The sequence below is a fragment of the Entelurus aequoreus genome, linkage group LG15, assembly GCF_033978785.1.
Source record: "Entelurus aequoreus isolate RoL-2023_Sb linkage group LG15, RoL_Eaeq_v1.1, whole genome shotgun sequence".
In the NCBI taxonomy this organism is placed as follows: domain Eukaryota; kingdom Metazoa; phylum Chordata; class Actinopteri; order Syngnathiformes; family Syngnathidae; genus Entelurus; species Entelurus aequoreus.
This window is the reverse complement of record NC_084745.1, coordinates 54,841,108-54,863,607: the sequence shown is the minus strand read 5'-3', so window position 1 is coordinate 54,863,607 and position 22,500 is coordinate 54,841,108. Positions and strand designations below refer to the sequence as shown.

General features: G+C 36.3%; 1 long non-coding RNA gene across 2 annotated transcripts in view; it reads left to right on the top strand.

Annotated features, from left to right (window-relative positions):
- Nucleotides 1-22,500, top strand: part of LOC133630514 (uncharacterized) — a 173,404-nt gene that overhangs the window by 95,804 nt on the left and 55,100 nt on the right. The window lies entirely within an intron of this gene.

Sequence of the window (22,500 nt, the reverse complement as noted above, 5' to 3'; positions counted from 1 at the left end):
ATGTTGTTGTTGTTGTTACACCTTCTGCAATACAGCACCATCATATCTAATCATGTTGTTGTTGTTACACCTTCTGCAATACAGCACCATCATTTCTAATCATGTTGTTGTTGTTACACCTTCTGCAATACAGCACCATCATATCTAATCATGTTGTTGTTGTTACACCTTCTGCAATACAGCACCATCATATCTAATCATGTTGTTGTTGTTACACCTTCTGCAATACAGCACCATCATATCTAATCATGTTGTTGTTGTTGTTGTTGCACCTTCTGCAATACAGCACCATCATATCTAATCATGTTGTTGTTGTTGTTGCACCTTCTGCAATACAGCACCATCATATCTAATCATGTTGTTGTTGTTGTTGTTACACCTTCTGCAATACAGCACCATCATATCTAATCATGTTGCTGTTGTTGTTGTTGCACCTTCTGCAACACAGCACCATCATATCTAATCATGTTGTTGTTGTTGTTGTTGCACCTTCTGCAATACAGCACCATCATATCTAATCATGTTGTTGTTGTTACACCTTCTGCAATACAGCACCATCATATCTAATCATGTTGTTGTTGTTACACCTTCTGCAATACAGCACCATCATTTCTAATCATGTTGTTGTTGTTACACCTTCTGCAATACAGCACCATCATATTTAATCATGTTGTTGTTGTTGTTACACCTTCTGCAATACAGCACCATCATATCTAATCATGTTGTTGTTGTTACACCTTCTGCAATACAGCACCATCATTTCTAATCATGTTGTTGTTGTTGCACCTTCTGCAATACAGCACCATCATATCTAATCATGTTGTTGTTGTTACACCTTCTGCAATACAGCACCATCATTTCTAATCATGTTGTTGTTGTTACACCTTCTGCAATACAGCACCATCATATCTAATCATGTTGTTGTTGTTACACCTTCTGCAATACAGCACCATCATATCTAATCATGTTGTTGTTGTTGTTACACCTTCTGCAATACAGCACCATCATATCTAATCATGTTGTTGTTGTTACACCTTCTGCAATACAGCACCATCATATCTAATCATGTTGTTTTTGTTGCACCTTCTGCAATACAGCACCATTATATCTAATCATGTTGTTGTTGTTGTTACACCTTCTGCAATACAGCACCATCATATCTAATCATGTTGTTGTTGTTACACCTTCTGCAATACAGCACCATCATATCTAATCATGTTGTTGTTGTTACACCTTCTGCAATACAGCACCATCATATCTAATCATGTTGTTGTTGTTGTTGCACCTTCTGCAATACAGCACCATCATATCTAATCATGTTATTGTTGTTGTTACACCTTCTGCAATACAGCACCATCATATCTAATCATGTTGTTGTTGTTACACCTTCTGCAATACAGCACCATCATATCTAATCATGTTGTTGTTGTTGTTGCACCTTCTGCAATACAGCACCATCATATCTAATCATGTTGTTGTTGTTACACCTTCTGCAACACAGCACCATCATATCTAATCATGTTGTTGTTGTTGTTACACCTTCTGCAATACAGCACCATCATATCTAATCATGTTGTTGTTGTTACACCTTCTGCAATACAGCACCATCATATCTAATCATGTTGTTGTTGTTGTTGCACCTTCTGCAACACAGCACCATCATATCTAATCATGTTGTTGTTGTTGTTGTTGTTACACCTTCTGCAATACAGCCTCATCATATCTAATCATGTTTTTATAGGGCTAGGGCTAGCGAGTTAGGGCTAGGGTTAGAGGATTAGGTATAGGGTTAGGGTTAGATTTAGGTTAGAGGGTTAGGGATAGGGTTGGGGTTAGAGGGATAGGGTTAGGGTTAGGTTTAGGGTAAACTTTGGGGTTAGAGGGTTAGGGATAGGGTTAGGTTTAGGGTTAGAGGGTTGGGGCTAGGATTAGGTGAAGGGTTAGAGGCTTAGGGATAGGGCTGGGTTGGATGGTTAGGGGTAGGGATAGGGTTAGGTTCAGGGTTAGGGTTTGAAGGTTAGGGTAAGCATTTGGGGTTAGGGATAGGGTCAGGGATAGAGATAGGGTTTAAGTATAGGGTAAGGGTTAGGTTTGGGGTTGAGGTTAGGGTTAGGGTTAGTGTTAGCGTTTGGGTTAGGGTTAGGGGTTAAGGTTAGGGTTAGAGGGATAGGGTTAGAAGGCTGGGTATAGGGTTAGGCAGAGGATTAGAGGGTTAAAGTTAGGGATAGGGTTGAGATTGGGGTTAGGGTAAGAGTTAAGGTTATGGTTAGGTATAAATAAAAAGTTTGTTAGGGTTAAGGGTTAGGGTTAGAGTGTTCAGTTAGGGTTAGAGGGCTGTGGATAGGGTTAGGGGGTTAGGGTTAGTTGGGTGGGGATAGGTTTAGTTTTAGAGAGTTAGGTATAGGTTTAAGGTTAGAGGGCTTGGGACAGGGTTAGGCTTAGGGTTAGAGGGTTAGGGTTAGAGGGTTAAGGTTAGGGTTAAATGAATGGGGATAGGTTTAGTGTTAGAGGGTTAGGAATATGTTTAAGATTAGAGGGCTGGGGACAGGGTTAGGGTTAGAGGGTTAGGGTTAGGGATTTTGCCTATCGTTCACAATCATGAGAGACAAGACAAAAGTTGTTTTTTTGCATTCTAACATAAAAATATCGTTTTGTTCTTGGTGGTTAGCAATGTAGCTAATGTTAGCAATCAATGCTACCTCTAACTACACTTTGCACTATTTTCTTACACTTTATGAAGCATTTCTTACATATTCCTTATTTTTAAGATCTTATTGTTAAATGTTCAATGTGATTTGACTATTTTGTTGACTGAGTGTTTTCCACGCTTGTGTTGACATTTCCTTTCTGCCTTGACAGCTGAGGGATTATAATCACAGGAAGTTACATTTATAAAAAATATTATTCTCCTGCTCTTTATTTTCCATAAGTCATAAAAAATGTCAATAATTATCGGTATATCGACCGATATAATAATAATATTTAAACAATTACTGCATAACAAAAAATAATTTCCATAGTTAAATAACAATAACAGGGCAAATTAATGTTACACAGCCGTTATTTCCTGCCACTAAACCTGCAGACAATAGTTCTCATTTTCACACTTTGCACTATTTTCTTACACTTTATGAAGCATTTCTTACGTATTCCTTCATTTTAAGATCTTATTGTTAAATGTTCAATGTGATTGTACCATTTTGTTGACATAGTTTGACTGTTTTCCATGCTTGTGTTGACATTTCCTTTCTGCCTTAAATTACTTATCCTTATTTGTCCCAATCCTTATTTTCCACAAGTCATAAACGATGTCAATGATTATCGATATCGACCGATATATTAATAATATTTAAACAATTACTGCAAAACAACAATACCTTTCCATAGTTAAATAAGAATAACAGGGCAAATTAATGTTACACAGCCGTTATTTCCTGCCACTAAACCTGCAGAAAATTGTTCTTCTCAGGTTTCTCTGTTTAATTATCGATATCGACCGGCATATTGATAATATTTAATTAATTACTGCATAACAAAAAATTATTTTCATAGCTACAGTAAATTACAATAAAAGGGCAAATTAATGTTACACAGTCGTTATTTCCTGCCACTAAACCTGCAGAAAATAGTTCTCCGGTTTCTTAATGTTTACATTTTCACACTTTGCACTATTTTCTTACACTTTATGAAGCATTTCTTACATATTCCTTCATTTTTAAGATCTTATTGTTAAATGTTCAATGTGATTTGACTATTTTGTTGACATAGTTTGACTGTTTTCCATGCTTGTGTTGACATTTTCTTTCTGCCTTAATTTACTTATCCTTATTTGTCCCAATCGATGTCAATGATTATCGATATCGACCGATTTATTAATGATATTTAAACAAATACTGCAAAACAACAATACCTTTCCATAGTTAAATAAGAATAACAGGGCAAATTAATGTTACACAGCCGTTATTTCCTGCCACTAAACCTGCAGAAAATTGTTCTTCTCAGGTTTCTCTGTTTACATTTTCACACTTTGCACTATTTTCTTACACTTTATAAAGCATTTCTTACATATTTTCGTACACTTTATGAAACATATCCCTAATTGTTAAGATCTTATTGTTAAGTGTTCAATGGGATTTGACTATTTTGTTGACATTGTTTGTTTTCCATGCTTGTGTTGACATTTCCTTTCTGCCTTGATAGCTGAGGAAGGTTACATTTCATTTTAAGTATTATTCTCCTGCTCCTTATTTTCCAGTATATCAATAATATTTAAACCATTACTGCATAACAATAATTCCTTTTTATAGTTAAATAACAATAAAAGGGCAAATTAATGTTACACAGCCGTTATTTCCTGCCACTAAACCTGCAGAAAATAGTTCTCAGGTTTCTCTATGTTTTACATTTTCACACTTTGCACTATTTTCTTACACTTTATGAAGCATTTCTTACGTATTCCTTCATTTTAAGATCTTATTGTTAAATGTTCAATGTGATTGTACCATTTTGTTGACATAGTTTGACTGTTTTCCATGCTTGTGTTGACATTTCCTTTCTGCCTTAATTTACTTATCCTTATTTGTCCCAATCAAGTCATAATCGATGTCAATGATTATCGATATCGACCGATATATTAATAATATTTAAACAATTACTGCAAAACAACAATACCTTTCCATAGTTAAATAAGAATAACAGGGCAAATTAATGTTACACTGCCGTTATTTCCTGCCACTAAACCTGCAGAAAATAGTTCTCAGGTTTCTCTGTTTACCTTTTCACACTTTGCACTATTTTCTTACACTTTATGAAACATTTCTTACGTATTCCTTCATTTTAAGATCTTATTGTTAAATGTTCAACGTGATTTTACTATTTTGTTGACATAGTTTGACTGTTTTCCATGCTTGTGTTGACATTTCCTTTCTGCCTTAATTTGCTTATCCTTATTTGTCCCAATCGATGTCAATGATTATCGATATCGACCGATTTATTGATGATATTTAAACAATTACTGCAAAACAACAATACCTTTCCATAGTTAAATAAGAATAACAGGGCAAATTAATGTTACACAGCCGTTATTTCCTGCCACTAAACCTGCAGACAATTGTTCTTCTCAGGTTTCTCTGTTTACATTTTCAGAATTTGCACTATTTTCTTACACTTTATAAAGCATTTCTTACATATTTTCTTACACTTTATGAAACATATCCCTAATTGTTAAGATCTCATTGTTAAGTGTTCAATGTGATTTGACTATTTTGTTGACACTGTTTGTTTTCCATGCTTGTGTTGACATTTCCTTTCTACCTTGATAGCTGAGGAAGGTTACATTTCGTATAAGTATTATTCTCCTGCTCCTTATTTTCCAGTATATCAATAATATTTAAACCATTACTGCATAACAATTATTAATTTTTATAGTTAAATAATAATAAAAGGGCAAATTAATGTTACACAGCCGTTATTTCCTGCCACTAAACCTGCAGAAAATTGTTCTTCTCAGGTTTCTCTTTTGCATTTTCACACTTTGCACTATTTTCTTACACTTTATGAAGCATTTCTTACATTTTCCTTCATTTTAAGATCTTATTGTTAAGTGTTCAATGTGAATAATGTCATGAAATAATCCAATTCAGAAGCTCGATAGCGCTCGGTTGCTATTAGTGTTGTGTTCGCGGGCTTGGTGCTGAGTCGCATGTGAGCGTTGGTACCTGCGACGCTGGGCTTTAATGGCGGCCCACTCGGGTCCTCGGGGTCCGGCTGCTGTCACTCAGCCATTGAGCGTTCTTTATTGGGAAGGTAATTGGCAGGCGAGCTCATCTCCCGCCTGCTCTGTCAGTCCACTGCCGGGCCTCTGCTGGGATTGAAGAAGGCAGGTTTGGGGCCGAGTGGGCCCCCGCACATGTTAGTGTTCTCTGGCCCCCTGACACTAAAATCCTTACTTAATCAAGCTGCCCACTCTACTCTCCAGTTGGCGATGATGCCCGCCAGGCTTCTCTTTGCACCGCCGCTTTTTCAGCTATTTAAGCAAATAGAGATAGAGATGGCTCTTGGAAAGGAGCCTTTTAAAGTAGCAGGAGTGTGGAAAAACTAGTCGACTTTACGTGTATCCATTAAACCAGGGGTCACCAACGCGGTGCCCGCGGGCACCAGGTAGCCCGTAAGGACCAGATGAGTAGCCCGCTGGCCTGTTCTAAAAATAGCTCAAATAGCAGCACTTACCAGTGAGCTGCCTCTATTTTTTAAATTGTATTTATTTACTAGCAAGCTAGTCTCGCTATGCTTGACATTTTTAATTCTGAGAGACAAAACTCAAAATAGAATTTGAAAATCCAAGAAAATATTTTAAAGACTTGGTCTTCACTTGTTTAAATAAATTCATTAATTGTTTTACTTTGCTTCTTATAACTTTCAGAAAGACAATTTTAGAGAAAAAATACAACCTTAAAAATGATTTTAGGATTTTTAAACACATATACCTTTTTACCTTTTAAATTCCTTCCTCTTCTTTCCTGACAATTTAAATCAATGTTCAAGTCATTTTTTTTTTATTGTAAAGAATAATAAATACATTTTAATTTAATTCTTCATTTTACCTTCTGTTTTTTCGACGAAGAATATTTGTGAAATATGTCTTCAAACTTATTATGATTTAAATTTAAAAAAAAAAATATTGCAAATCTAGAAAATCTGTAAAATCAAATTTAAATCTTATTTCAAAGTCTTTTGAATTTCTTTTAAAATTTGTGTTCTGGAAAATATAGAAGAAATAATGATTTTTCTTTGTTAGAAATATAGCTTGGTCTAATTTGTTATATATTCTAACAAAGTGCAGATTGGATTTTAACCTATTTAAAACATGTCATCAAAATTCAAAAAGTAATCTTAATCAGGAAAAATTACTAATGATGTTCCATCAATTATTTTTTTAATTTTTTCAAAAAATATTCGAATTAGCTAGTTTTTCCCTTCTTTTTTTCGGTTGAATTTTGAATTTTAAAGAGTCGAAATTGGAGATAAACTATGTTTCAAAATTTAATTGTCATTTTTTTCGTGTTTTCCCCTTTTTTTTAAACCGTTCAATTAAGTGTAAATATAATTAATTATTAATAATAACATAGAGTTAAAGGTAAATTGAGCAAATTGGCTATTTCTGGCAATTTATTTAAGTGTGTCTCAAACTGGTAGCCCTTCGCATTAATCACTACCCAAGAAGTAGCTCTTGCTTTCAAAAAGGTTGGTGACCCCTGCATTAAACCATATCCAAACCTATTTACAATCCGCAAAGTATGTGGAAATAGTCTAAAATTCCACAAAGTCAGGCGGCCGTTTTGAATATGCCGACCTTATTATCATTATTATTATCAGTCATACTGGAAATAGGCAAAAGTTAGAGATGTGCTGTTTATCATTCACAGTCCTTATGTAAGAATAGAATAGAATGGACTTTATTGTCATTATATTTGCATATAACGAGATTAAAGGCCTACTGAAAGCCACTACTAGCGACCACGCAGTCTGATAGTTTATATATCAATGATGAAATCTTAACATTGCAACACATGCCAATACGGCCGGGTTAACTTATAAAGTGACATTTTACATTTCCCGCTAAACTTCCGGTTGAAAACGTCTATGTATGATGACGTATGCGCGTATACAAACTGCTCTGTTTTCATCGAACAGTTCCACAGTATATATATATATATATATATATATATATATATATATATATATATATATATATATATATATATATATATATATATATATATATGTATATATATATATATATATGTATATATATATGTATATATATATATCTTCCGCAGCCGCACGTGCTGTCTTCGGTCTGTCAGGAAGTCATTGATCCAACTGCAGAGGGAGTCGGGCACGCTGAGCTGGTAGAGCTTGTCTCGTAGCAGTCCAGGGAGGATGGTGTTGAAGGCGGCGCTGAAGTCCACAAACAGGATCCTAGCGTAGGTTCCTGGGGAGTCCAGATGCTCCAGGATGAAGTGGAGGGCCAGGTTCACTGCATCATCCACAGACCTGTTGGCTCTATAGGCGAACTGCCGTGGATCCAGGAGGGGGGCGGTGATGTCCTTGAGGTGGGGCAGGACCAAGCGCTCAAAGGACTTCATGACCACAGACGTCAGCGCGACCGGCCTGTAGTCATTTAATCCTGTGATCCGTGCTTTCTTGGGGACAGGGACAATGGTGGAGGTCTTAAAGCAGGACGGCACGCGGCATAGCTCCAGAGAGGTGTTAAAAATGTCAGTGAAGACAGGAGCCAGCTGATCCGCACAGTGTCTGAGAGTGGAGGGGGAGACACCGTCCGGCCCGGGGGCCTTCCGCGTATTCAGCCTCAAGAACTGCCGGCGTACATCCTCTTCTCGGATGGAGAGGGCCTTTACAGTCCTATGATGTTCTTGGATTTCTTTAACTCCTTTAATGAAGTGCTGGCATTGGTGGGGAGGGTGATGGTGGGGGGTGCAGGGCTTTGATGAGCTGAAGGCCGTTCATGACGACAGTACTACTGGTATGTATATATATATATATATATATATATATATATATATATAATATATATATATATATGTATATATATATATATATGTATATGTATATGAAATACTCGAGTTGGTGAATTCTAGCCGTAAATAACCACGCCCCCCGCCCCCAAACAACCCCCCCATCCCCGACCAAGAGCCCCCCCCCCCTCCCGATATTGGAGGTCTCAAGGTTGGCAAGTATGACAGGGACAATGGTGGAGGTCTTAAAGCAGGACGGCACGCGGCATAGCTCCAGAGAGGTGTTAAAAATGTCAGTGAAGACAGGAGCCAGCTGATCCGCACAGTGTCTGAGAGTGGAGGGGGGGACACCATCCGGCCCGGGGGCCTTCCGCGTATTCAGCCTCAAGAACTGCCGGCGTACATCCTCTTCTTTGATGGAGAGGGCCTTTACAGTCCTATGATGTTCTTGGAGTCCTTTAACTCCTTTAATGTGGGGAGGGTGATGGTGGGGGGTGCAGGGCTTTGATGAGCTGAAGGCCGTTCATGACGACAGTAATACTGGTATATATATATATATATATATATATATATATATATATATATATATATATATATATATATATATATATATATATATATATATATATAAATCGAGCTCCTACGGTGTATATTTCCAGGTTGATCCTGGTGAATGATGGTGAGAAGCTGTTCAAGCTGACATTCCAGCAATGGAAGAAAAGTATCTAAATGGGATTTGTCTTGCTGGATGAGATCAAGCTGCCATTATTGCTACCTAAGATGCAGCCGCATCCCTGTGTGACTCAGAGGGGAAGCCGTGTGCGGCGTCTGAAAATATCTTTATGTTTTGCTTTCAGCGCCATCAAAGCTGTGCGAGCAGCACGGCAGAATGTCTAATGCCTTATTTCTAAAGTGTGTGCACGCGGAGGCAAGTTCACCACGGAGTTTAAACACGGCCTGGGAGACTTGCTGTCGGGGAAAATGACATTGGAGCAAAAGTTGTATCACGTTTTGGCAACAAATAAATACAAACAGCTTGAACTCTACATGTGCTGGTGGGGGCGTGGTCAAAATGATGTCATACAGCCCTTTGAGACACTTGTGATTTAGGGCTATATAAATAAACATTGATTGATCATATAATAGGCATAGTTGTTGATGATGCATATTAATCAATCAATCAAAGTTTACTTATGCTAGGTTCCCACCAACGGCGCATTAAAGCGGCATGCAAAGCGGCATGCAAAGCGGCATGCAAAGCGGCATGCAAAGCGGCGTTATAGCGTAACAAAGCGTGATTAAAGCGTGAGGGTCCTAATGGATCGTGGGAAAGCTTGTAGTGAAGCGGGACATGCGGCAAGTTCGCCAAAAATTTTTAAACGGTTTAAAAAAATTCTGCGCTCTGTCAAGAATGGAATAAAACGCCGAGAGCGTATCAAAGCGTGACTAAGCCTGACAAAGCTCAGCAAAACTTGACTAAAAGCGTAGGAAAGCTTAACAGATCTTGGTTCAAAGCGCGGACCCCTACAAATAGGAAGTGACTGTGATATTGACTAGTGACATTGAAACTTTTATGTAAAACCAACACAGGATTACAAATCCATTCTCTTTTGCATCATTGCCTTTTTTATACCATGATCGTTGTTTCTGTACTTCTGCTGTTTGATGTTGCACTTTGACGTTACTGTCTATCATTTTTCTGTATGAAAATGTTAATAATAAAGAGAATATGTTACGTTTTATAAAAGAAATGCCTTTTATTATTTTCAACTAGCATAAGAAATGATAGATAGATATTTATTAAGATGACAAAGAAATAAAAGAAATGAAGATATAAAACATAATATAACGAGAAAAAAAAGAGAAATTGAAAAAATAAATGAATATAAAAAATGTGTGGATAATTGCCTTTTATTATTTTCAACTAGCATAAGAAATGAAAGATAGATATTTATTAAGATGACAAAAATAAAAGAAATGAAGATATAAAACATAATATAACGAGAAAAAAAAGAGAAATTGAAAAAATAAATGAATATAAAAAATGTGTGGGTAATTGCCTTTTATTATTTTCAACTAGCATAAGAAATGAAAGATAGATATTTATTAAGATGACAAAAATAAAAGAAATGAAGATATAAAACATAATATAACGGGGAAAAAAAAGAAATTGAAAAAATAAATGAATATAAAAAATGGGTGGATAATTGCCTTTTATTATTTTCAACTAGCATAAGAAATGAAAGATAGCTATTTATTAAGATGACAAAAATAAAAGAAATGAAGATATAAAACATAATATAACGGAAAAAAAAGAGAAATTGATAAAATAAATGAATATAAAAATGTGTGGGTAATTGCCTTTTATTATTTTCAACTAGCATAAGAAATGAAAGATAGATATTTATTAAGATGACAAAAATAAAAGACATGAAGATATAAAACATATAACGAAAAAAAAGAGAAATTGAAAAAATAAATGAATATAAAAAATGTGTGGATAATTGCTTTTTATTATTTTCAACTAGCATAAGAAATGAAAGATAGATATTTATTAAGATGACAAAAATAAAAGAAATGAAGATATAAAACATAATATAACGAGAGAAAAAAGAGAAATTGAAAAAATAAATGAATATAAAAAATGGGTGGATAATTGCCTTTTATTATTTTCAACTAGCATAAGAAATGAAAGATAGATATTTATTAAGATGACAAAAATAAAATAAATGAAGATATAAAACATATAACGAAAAAAAAGAGAAATTGAAAAAATAAATGAATATAAAAAATGGGTGGATAATTGCCTTTTATTATTTTCAACTAGCATAAGAAATGAAAGATAGATATTTATTAAGATGACAAAAATAAAAGAAATGGAGATATAAAACATAATATAACGAGGAAAAAAAAGAGAAATTGAAAAAAAAAATGAATATAAAAAATGTGTGGATAATTGCCTTTTATTATTTTCAACTAGCATAAGAAATGAAAGATAGATATTTATTAAGATGACAAAAAAAAGAAAGAAATGAAGATATAAAACATAATATAACGAAAAAAAAGAGAAATTGAAAAAATAAATGAATATAAAAAATGGGTGGATAATTGCCTTTTATTATTTTCAACTAGCATAAGAAATGAAAGATAGATATTTATTAAGATGACAAAAAAAAGAAATGAAGATATAAAACATAATATAACGAAAAAAAGAGAAATTGAAAAAATAAATGAATATAAAAAATGGGTGGGTAATTGCCTTTTATTATTTTCAACTAGCATAAGAAATGAAAGATAGATATTTATTAAGATGACAAAAATAAAAGAAATGAAGATATAAAACATAATATAACGGGGAAAAAAAAGAAATTGAAAAAATAAATGAATACAAAAAATGTGTGGAAAACAGTATACTGACTTTTTCACATTTTTTTCTTATTTTTGTTGTAGCAATGCACAACAGAGCTTGATAATCGTGTCAGAGCCTGATTTAAAGCGTCAGGATCGCATCAAAGCGTAATAAAGTAATAAAACGTATCAAAGCGTGATTTAAAGCGTATCAAAGCGGGATCAAAGCATGAGGAACGGTAACAAAGCGGCAACTAATTCGTATCAGAGCGTATCAAAGCATAACATTACTTCAGAGATCGGGATATTCTTGGAAAAATTGACAAAAATGACGGCGCTTTCCTCGCCGCTTTAAAGCGCGGCAAGCGCCGTTGGTGTGAACCAGGCATTACGTAGCCCTTAATCACAAATGTCTCAAAGTTTTTATTTTCTACTCCCCCCAACCCCCGTGTTTTTTTTTTGTCTCGAAAAAAGAAATAAAAAATAAAAAAAGGAGCGAATTGGGGAAAAATAAAAAAGTTCAAAACAAAAACCTGTGAAACATACAAAAACAATAAAAGTGGACAAAAATATGAATGTTTGCATCAAAAACATGTCACGATACAAAAAATACTGACTAGATTGTTATATTTGTTTCTATGTTGTTTTGGTGCTGATACATTTTTTATACAGTCAATTTTATTTTTCGACACCAAATCTTCCTGGCAGTGTTTTGGTCAAGTCAAGTCAAAGAAAAAGCAAAATTTGTTTTTTGGGGGAATTTTTGTTCTCAATCATTATGAAAGACATGATGACGGATGGATTTTTTTTTTTTATTGCATTCTAACTTGTAAATATATATAATGGGAGCTCCTCTATTTCGTCCATAAAATCCAATAAACAACCATACCAAAAAGCACCAACAATACTCCATTTAAGTTTGGTGACTTGAATATTAACCAAGTATTAGTGATATTGTTATTAGAAGTGCTAACGCAGACAAACAATTTATTGCGTGCCGATGTTGACATGGAGTGGTCTGCTGAGAAAAAAAACACATTTACTGCAAGCAATTTCATATCGTTTTAAACTTGATCTACTATTACATTACAAACATTGTTTTGTTAAAATCAATATGAGTACCTACCGTATTTTCCAGATTATATACAGAATATTTCTGTGTAAATAACTCATTTCACAACGTTTATATATATGGCTTAATTGTCCGGTGCAGCTAATATATGCAAAAATATATATATATTTTTAATATGTGGAGGAAAAAAAATAAAAAAATAATATATATATATATATATATTTATGGCTTAATAGTTCAGTGCAGCTAATATATGCAAAAATATATACTTTTGGGAGGGAAAAAAATATATATGTATATATTTATTTTTATTTTTATTTATTTATTTTTTTTAATTTTTTTTTTTTAATTTTTTTATTACTTTTATTTAAAAAAATAAATTAAAAAACATTTAAAAAAAAATATATATATATATATATATATATATATATATATATATATATATATATATATATATATATATATTTTTTTTTTTTCCCTCCCAAAAATATATATTTTTGCATATATTAGCTGCACTGAACTATTAAGCCATATATATATATATATATATATATATATATATATATATATATATATATATATATATATATATATATATATATATATATATATATATATTTTTTTTTATTATTTAATTTTAAATTATTTTTTTTTATTTTTTTTTTTTTATTTTTTATTTTTTTTTCTCCACATATTTAAAAAATATATACTTTTGCATATATTGGCTGCACCAGATTATTAAGACACAGATATAAATGTTGTGAAATTAGGTATTTACACAGAAATATTCTGTAAATGTTTATGTACATACCTTAATTATTTCCAAGCAGTGTCTGTAACAGGGCAGTAAAACGGCTGATCCAACAAAACAGAAGTCATGGTCATGGACCCACTAGCTGCGCAAGCTATCTCTCCAATTACCTAAACAGACTCAATAACTCCACGGTGACGTTTTGGTGAATTTACTGAGGAATTTGTGAAAGTGAAACAATACAAAAAGAATGCCATTGTAAGTTAATAATACTAACACAGACACTCGTAAACGTGTTAGCATATTAGCTCATGCTAACGACGCTAGCCTCATGACAAATATGCATGCAAACACTCCTACAGACATCCCACATGGGACGGTATAGTAAGTAAGAATTGTTTTAGTTATATTGTAAAACTTACAAACGTTGCTTGAAGAATCCATTCATGTAGAAACGCTATGGACGGTTAGAAGATGAAACGGCACTTGTGTTTCCGGTTCAAAGCTTCAAACGGCAGGAACTTGCATTTACCCAGAGCCAACTCTTCCAAAAGATGGCGCCATAGCACAAACAATAACACACCATTTAAGTGTCTTTGCATGCAAGATCCAGTTTTAAGCGACTCTTTCTGAGTAAAATTCCAACTTGTATCATAATATTGCACAAATGTTCAGTTTTTCTTGTAAAATTTCTACCTTTTTTCTTGTAAAATTCTAACTCATTTTTTACAACAATTTTTTTTATATTTGCATAGTATGTATATATTATTAATGTAGTAAATACACATCTTTATACTGTATATCCAAAAAGGATGGTCCTAAAGAGGTAGGAATTATTCGGAGGTCTCAAAAAGGTAACAAATACTAGTATGTGTGTGTGTGTGTGTGTGTGTGTGTGTGTGTGTGTGTTCTTGTATTTCCACCCTTCTTGAGACATCAACAAGGAAAAGTAGCTTCCATATGAGGAGGTGTGAACAAGTGAGTACATAAATCATGGTCCCAATAACATTGCATCTAATAGAGAGCCAAATACTAGAGTCCGTGAACATTGCTCCAAAGTCAGGATTTTTTTTTCTTGATTTGTCATATAAAATTCAGACTTTTATCACAATATTGCAGAGGTTTTTGATGTTCTTGTAAAACAGTGACATTTTTTGAGTAAAATTATGACTTGTCATAATTTTGCCACGTAAAAATCGGATTATTATTATAATATTGGCAAAATTTTAACGTTTTCTTATGAAATTGTGACTTTAGTCGAGTAAAATTACGACTCTTTTCATAGAAATTGCCAAAGTTTTAAGCTTTTCTTGTAAAATTACGACTCTTTCTGAGTAAAATTCCAACTTTTATCATAATATTGCACAAATGTTCAGTTTTTCTTGTAAAATTTCTACATTTTTTCTTGTAAAATTCCAACTCATTTTTTACAACAAATTGTTTTATATTTGCATAGTATGTATATATTATTAATGTAGTAAATACACATCTTTATATATCCAGAAGGGATGGTCCTAAAGAGGTAGGAATTATTCGGAGGTCTCAAGAAGGTAACAAATACAATCGTGTGTGTGTGTGTGTGTGTGTGTGTGTGTGTGTGTGTGTGTGTGTGTGTGTGTGTGTGTGTGTGTGTGTGTGTGTGTGTGTGTGTGTGTGTGTGTGTGTGTGTGTGTGTGTGTGTGTGTGTGTGTGTGTGTGTGTGTGTGTGTGTGTGTGTGGTGGAGCTGCAGCAGCACTGGTTTAAAGTAAATATCTGGCTAGTTTTCCTCAGAAGGTTGCAAAGAAAGCGTGGTAATGACACACTTGGCAAATGGCGGCTGATGCTCGGAGGAAGACGTTTCAGCAAGTTATTCCCTCTCCTGGAGATGGAAGTTTATTGTGTCGGCGCACATCTTTCACGGATCTAGCGGCGCACTATTAAGAGCTCTTGTCTGCTGGTCTCCTGCTTGTCGTTAGCACAAGTGCTGCCTTTATTCGCCGCCAAAGTGCCATCAAGCGCATCCTTCAGCTCTTATGTTACAGTAAACATTACATCCCTCCTTTTGCTGACTCAGGCGCAAGTGAAAGGTCAGATTTTAACATTTTTATCATACATTTCCATCAGCCCTTAAAAGTCATTATTGTTTTCTTCTAGAACTAACAAACTCAAGGCCCGGGGGCCAGATCTGGCCCGCCAATTCATTTTACCTGGCCGTAAAAACCCTTCAAATAACCTGGCTTAGTCAAGTATGTTACTAAATGTGTTTGTTCTTTTCAAAATACATAGACTGCATGCTATATGCAATTTAATATGACATAATAATGCATCAAAATAAATTACCGTGCATTCCAATTTAAATAAAAAATAACTAGCTAAATATCTCCAAAGCTAGTTATTCATTGTAGACCAGGGGTCTCAAACATGCGGGCCAATTGCTGAACGTTTAATGTTAGTGCGGCCCGCGAGTTTTATATGAATGGCGCTGTAAGAATGGCGCTGAAGTATTCTTGCCAACCCTCCCGACTTCCACCCGTCAACAATACTGAGGATATCAATATTATGGCGGGCATACCGTGATGGCATCGCCTTTAGCGTCCGCTTTTTTCTCCATACAAACTACGTGCCGGCCCAGTCACATGTTGTATGCGGCTTCTACGGACACACGTAAGTGACGGCAAGACATACTTGGTCAACAGCCACACAGGTCACACTGAGGGTGGCCGTATAAACAACTTTAACACTGTTAGAAATATGCGCCACACTGTGAACCCACACCAAACAAGAAGGACAAACACATTTCGGGAGAACATCCGCACCGTAACACAGCATAAACACAACAGAACAAATACCCAGAATCCTTTGCAGCACTAACTCTTCCGGGACGCTACAAAATACACCCCCGCTACCACCAAACCCCCCCCCCCCCCCCCCCCCACACACACACACACACACCTTGTAGCGTTCCGGAAGAGTTAGTGCCAGCCCTAGTGTTAATTTGGTATCGCCTCAAGAGCCAAGTGAAATTTGGCCCGCGGGCCAGAGTTTGACACCCATGCTCTAACCCCAACCCTATCCCTAACCCTCTAACCCTAAACTTAACCCTAACCCTCTAACCCTAAACCTAAATTTATCCATAACCCTCTAGCCCTAACCCTAATCCCCTAGCCCTAACCCTAACCCTCTGACCCTAAACCTAATCCTTAGGGTTGGGTATCGAGTATCGATTGGAACCGGGACTAACTTTCCGATTCACCCGGAATCGTTCAAAAGTTTAAATTTCGATTCCTACTTTCGATACCCAGTCCGCCGACCGGAAAAAAAATATGTCCGCCAACCGGAAGAAGAAGCCGCTGAACACCAACGAAGAAGCGCCCACCGCCGGAAGTGTTAGCATAGCCGAGCGAGTCAGTCAAGCTCAAGCATGGATAGCGGGCGCCGGCGGTCGAAAGTGTGGCTTTACTTTACAAAAAAAAATGATATAACCGCGAAATGTAACACGTGCGACAGGAGTGTTAGAAGAATGACAAACACATTTCGGGAGAACATCCGCACATAAACACAACACAACAAATACCCAGAATCCCTTGTAGCCCTAACTCTTCCGGGCTACAAGGAATCCACCAATCATGGTGTGGTATATGGCTCTCGAGGGCCGAACATTGACGTCACTTGCGTGATGCAAGCAGAGAAACGTTTTGCTGCTTTTCCACGAGACCCGCACGCTCTCTCCCTCCCTCCCTCCCTCGCTCTCTCTCTCTCTCGCTCTCTCTCGCTCTGTCACTGTGTGTGTCTTTCTCGCTCCCGCCGGTCCGGGCGGGGGAGACGAGCGGTCCGGTCGCTTCCGAAGGAGCGAGCCACAATACAAAAGTGTGGTGCACTGGACCCCAGCGCTGATACTCCGACAGAGAGTCGCTGGGCGAATCGGACGTGTAACACGTTAGTCGTGATGTTAGCGCGTTCGGGGCTAATTGTGCTACCGTGACTTTAAACTCCCCGCCCCCTTTCGTTGGCTCCAAACAGAGACAATTTTTGTTATTTGGATCTAAAATACCCCTGCGTTAGTGGAAAAGCGGCAAATGAGTGAAAGCGAGAGAAACGTTGCCATGGAGACATTGCCTGGCTGCAGTCACACGGCGACACCTGTCCGTCAGTAATAAAGTCCCTGATAACCTGGGCCAATTCAAACCGTTATTTGTTTTTTTTTATTGTTTAATTTGCATTGCCTCACACGATGAACACTACATATATTTTTATATGACCCCATATAACACTCCGGGAGCCGTCACTTTTCCCCGGTACTTTCCGCCGACCGCCGTGTTGCTCTCGGGAGGAAAAGCGGAACGACACACACATCGCGGAAATAACATTATTCTCCGTGCGTCGGTTAAATACAAATACATTCCACAACCCCAAACATGTCTTTTTCAAAGCGTGCAGTGAAGAGAAAGGTTAGTGATGAGCAAAGACAATTCCAGGAAAAGTGGGAGATGCAGTATTTCTTTGTTGAGCACAGGGGCACCCCGACGTGTCTTATTTGCACAGAGAAAGTTGCGGTGCACAAGGAATACAATTTAAAACGTCATTATACCACTAGACATGCTGAGGAGTATGCAAAATACCAGGGAGATGAGAGAGTGAACCGGGTTGCACATTATGTGTATGTGTATACATTGTTGCTGACTGGAGAAATCGAATTATTATTGTTATTACTTACGACTGACTGATTTATTTACTTAATTCTCATTTTGTTCATTTATATTTATATTTTATTTTGTGTTGAAAATAAAAATAAAGACATTTAAAAATATATTTTTTAAGAAATCTTTACTTGCGGCCCAGCCTCACCCAGACTCTGCATCCAGTGGCCCTCAGGCAAATTGAGTTTGAGACCCCTGCCGTAGACTGTAAACATGACAACACACTTAACAATACAATTCGGGCACCTGAAAAGATAACTTTAGTTCCCTTTTTTCATTGACAGTAACTCCACTATGAAAATAGGTGTAGATTTTACGGTAAAAAAAAACTGCCAGATCTGTAATTAATTTTATCATTAAAAAAAACAACAAAAAACAGTATTTAAAATGCTACAAAAAACACCACAAATTTTGGGATAAAATTATGCCAGTTTTTTTTTTTTACAATGAAATCTATATATATATATATATATATATATATATATATATATATATATATATATATATATATATATATATATATATATATATATATATATATATATATATATATATATTTTTTTTTTTTTTGTTTGTTTTTTTTTTTTTTTACGGCATACATAAATATACTATAATCAAATGCATAGGCAATTATATACCTATATTTGTGTGTGTATATATATATATATACATAATATATGTGTGTGTATATAAACAGTAAAGTATCAGTGAAGTATTGTGACAAGTGTGATTGTGTGGTCACAGAGGCAGAAAAGTAGTTGTGATGCAGATAAGAAGCTTTGTGTCTTCCTTGACTGGAGCTTCTCTAAATCCCGGCCCGCCAGGCCAAGCAGATGCTTTGTCACACATGGATGCAGATGCTTCCTGGTCGGCATGGCAACGAGCGAAGGGACCGGGAATCGATGGGTTTGACGTCCGAGAGGCCACTTTGGGGAAGTAGAAGATTGAACATTGCAGGAGCATGCAGTTTCTGCTGACTTCTTTCCTCCAGTGGCCTAAAGGGGAACTGCACTTTTTTTTTTTGCTGATCATTCATAATGTTTATGAGAGACAATTATTTTCTGCTTTCTAATTTGTTATAATCGTCTCCTCCTCGGTGTCAAGACTTGGTCCTTGGGTTTTATTTTTCCGGAAGGCAACGGAAAGTTGGCGCGTGCAAGGCGTGTATGTGAGTACATCTTTTATTTTAACACTAACAAACTACAAAAAAAGGAAGCAAACAAACAAGGAAGTGCAACCAGGAACTAAAAAGAGTCCAAAAAACAAACAGCACATGGCCAAAACAAAAACATGATCAACAGACATGACAGATCCCAGATGTCCCAAAACAAATAAAACAAGGCAGGATCGAGAGTCATGGGAGGGCGGGAGGGGGACTTGGCGGTGGGTCGCCAGACCACGTGTCCCTGAATCCACCGGGGAAGAATCAGGTGGCGGCGACGCGTAGACCGCCGCTGTACCTGACGAGGTGGGCGACCTGGGAATGGCCATATCCATGGCCGATGAGGAGGTGGGCGCACTTGGCGTGGCGGACGACCAGGTGGTGGCCACATCCGTGGCCGACGAGGAGGCAAGCGCGTCGTCATCGTGGCAGGCGCGGAAGCACCCGATGAAACCGGCGCGGGCGCAGCAGACGAAGCAGGCGGCGAAGCTTGGCGTGGAACGTCGGGCGGCGAAGCTTGGCGTGGCGCGTCTTGGCGTGGCGAAGCTTGGCGTGGCGAAGCTTGGCGTGGCCATGGTTGGTCTTGGTCTTGGCGTGGCCATGGTTGGTCTTGGTCTTGGAATGGTTGGTCTTGGTCTTGGCATGGTTGGTCTTGGTCTTGGTCACTTGGAGGGTCTTGGTCACTTGGAGGGTCTTGGCATGGCGGTGCTTGGTCTTGGCATGGCGGTGCTTGGTCTTGGCTTGGCGGCGCTTGGCGTCGTGAAGCTGCGACTGGCGGCACTTGGCGTCGTGAAGCTGCGACTGGCGGCACTTGGCGTCGCGGAGCTGCGACTTGCGGCACTTGGCGTCGTGAAGCTGCGACTGGCGGCGCTTGGCGTCGTGAAGCTGCGACTGGCGGCACTTGGCGTCGTGGAGCTGCGACTGGCGGCACTTGGCGTCGTGAAGCCGCGACTGGCGGCACTTGGTGTCGCGAAGCTGCGACTGGCTGCGCTTGGCGTCGTGAAGCTGCGACTGGCGGCACTTGGCGTCGTGAAGCTGCGACTGGGTAATGTCAAGACTTGGTCCTTGGGTTTTATTTTTCCGGAAGGCAACAGAAAGTTGCCACGTGCAAGGCGTGTATGTAAGTACATCTTTTATTTTAACACTAACAAACTACAAAAAAAGGAAGCAAACAAACAAGGAAGTGCAACCAGGAACTAAAAAGAGTCCAAAAAACAAACAGCTCATGGCCAAAACAAAAACATGATCAACAGACATGACAGTAGGTGGATAACAATACACATCTTTTGACTTGAATATTAGCGATATTGTTATTCCAGGTGCATACGCAGACACACTATTTTCAGCCATGACGTGGTCATGTCAATGTTGACATACTGAGCTGCTGCACGGCCTCTGAGTTGGTGAAAGTTAGATCATGCCTCTCACCTGGATAGTAGAAGGTTGTGGACATAAAGCCACACTTTGGTACACTTTGACATCCAACTTAAACCCGGAGATGGCCAGAAAGACACCGAAATATGCATGTTTTTTAAAATCCTATTATGATTAATTTCTTCAAGTAAACATGAAGCTGTAAACATCCCATCAGTGTTTATCCCAGTGAGAGCAGACATTGTACTGTAAGTGATTGTTTTATTATGTTTGTTGTCTCTCGTCAAGTCTGCCATGATTAGTAGTGTTGTTGATGGGAAAGTGAAGGTTAATTAACACATATGCTAAAAATTCGTAAATATTACATGTTATTATGAATGTTACTAGATACTACATATACTTACATCATGTATATATTACATGTTATTATGAATGTTACTAGATACTACATATACTTACATCATGTATATATTACATGTTATTATGAATGTTACTACATGACATATATACTTACATCATGTGTATATTACATGTTATTATGAATGTTACTACATGACATATATACTTACATCATGTATATATTACATGTTATTATGAATGTTACTACATGACATATATACTTACATCATGTATATATTACATGTTATTATGAATGTTACTACATGACATATATACTTACATCATGTATATATTACATGTTATTATGAATGTTACTACATGACATATATACTTACATCATGTATATATTACATGTTATTATGAATGTTACTACATGACATATATACTTACATCATGTATATATTACATGTTATTATGAATGTTACTACATGGCATATATACTTACATCATGTATATATTACATGTTATTATGAATGTTACTATATGACATATATACTTACATCATGTATATATTACATGTTATTATGAATGTTACTACATGACATATATACTTACATCATGTATATATTACATGTTATTATGAATGTTACTACATGACATATATACTTACATCATGTATATATTACATGTTATTATGAATGTTACTACATGACATGTATACTTACATCATGTATGTATTACATGTTATTATGAATGTTACTATATGACATATATACTTACATCATGTATATATTACATGTTATTATGAATGTTACTACATGACATATATACTTACATCGTGTATACATTACATGTTATTATGAATGTTACTACATGACATACATACTTACATCATGTATATATTACATGTTATTATGAATGTTACTACATGACATATATACTTACATCATGTATATATTACATGTTATTATGAATGTTACTACATGACATATATACTTACATCATGTATATATGACATGTTATTATGACTGTTACTACATGACATATACACTTACATCATGTATATATTACATGTTATTATGAATGTCACTACATGACATATATACTTACATCATGTATATATTACATGTTATTATGAATGTTACTACATGACATATATACTTACATCGTGTATACATTACATGTTATTATGAATGTTACTACATGACATACATACTTACATCATGTGTAAATTACATGA